The sequence below is a fragment of the Mizuhopecten yessoensis genome, unplaced genomic scaffold (assembly GCF_002113885.1).
Source record: "Mizuhopecten yessoensis strain PY_sf001 unplaced genomic scaffold, ASM211388v2 scaffold4509, whole genome shotgun sequence".
In the NCBI taxonomy this organism is placed as follows: domain Eukaryota; kingdom Metazoa; phylum Mollusca; class Bivalvia; order Pectinida; family Pectinidae; genus Mizuhopecten; species Mizuhopecten yessoensis.
The window spans coordinates 58,340-59,408 of record NW_018405582.1 but is presented as its reverse complement, the minus strand read 5'-3'; positions in this window follow the sequence as shown (position 1 = coordinate 59,408).

The following is a 1,069-nucleotide window of genomic DNA, read 5'->3' as shown; positions in this document are numbered from 1 at the left end:
ACCACAGTAACATATACGAAATTGTACAAAATATACCACCACAGTTACATATACGGAATTGAACAAAATACACCACCATCGTAACATATAGAGGATTGTACAAAATAATCCACCAAAGTAACATACAGGAGTGAAATAAATATACCACTATAGAAACCTATGCAAGATGATAAAAACTAGTAGCAGGATTGTAACAGCTTATGTACAACACTGGTTACAGCCCATGTACGACTGTACAACACTAGTCACAGCCCATGTACGACTGTACAACACTGGTTACAGCCCATGTACGACTGTACAACACTAATTACAGCCAATGTACGACTGTACAACACTAGTCACAGCCCATGTACGACTGTACAACACTGGTTACAGCCCATGTACGACTGCACAATATTAGATACTAGTACGGCCTTTGTAGGAGAGTAACATTGTGGGATTATGAAACAAATGACATCCGCAGGATTATAACACAATTGTAACATCAGATGTGATGATCGTAACGCAAGTAACTCCATATAAAGGATTGTACCACTAGTAAAATAGCTGAAGGATAGTTACACCAGCTAAAGGATTGTACCACTAGTAACATAGCTGAAGGATAGGTACACCAGCTAAAGGATTGTACCACTAGTAAAATAGCTGCAGGATAGTTACACCATATAAAGAATTGTACCACTAGTAAAATAGCTGAAGGATAGTTACACCAGCTAAAGGATTGTACCACTAGTAAAATAGCTAAAGGATAGGTACACCAGCTAAAGGATTGTACCACTAGTAAAATAGCTGAAGGATAGTTACACCAGCTAAAGGATTGTAAAATTAGTAAAATCGCTGCAGGATAGTTACACCAGAAAAAAGGGTTGTACAATGTACAATGTAACACTTGTGAAATAGCTGTAGGATAGTTACACAAGCTGAAGGATTGTAACACTTGTCAAATAGCTGCAGGATTGTAAAACCAGTTGAAGGATTGTATCACTAGTAGAAAAAAGTTGAAGGTTAATAACCACAACTAAAGGATTTTACAATGAGTACAATAGATGTAGGATAGTAACACCACCTGAAA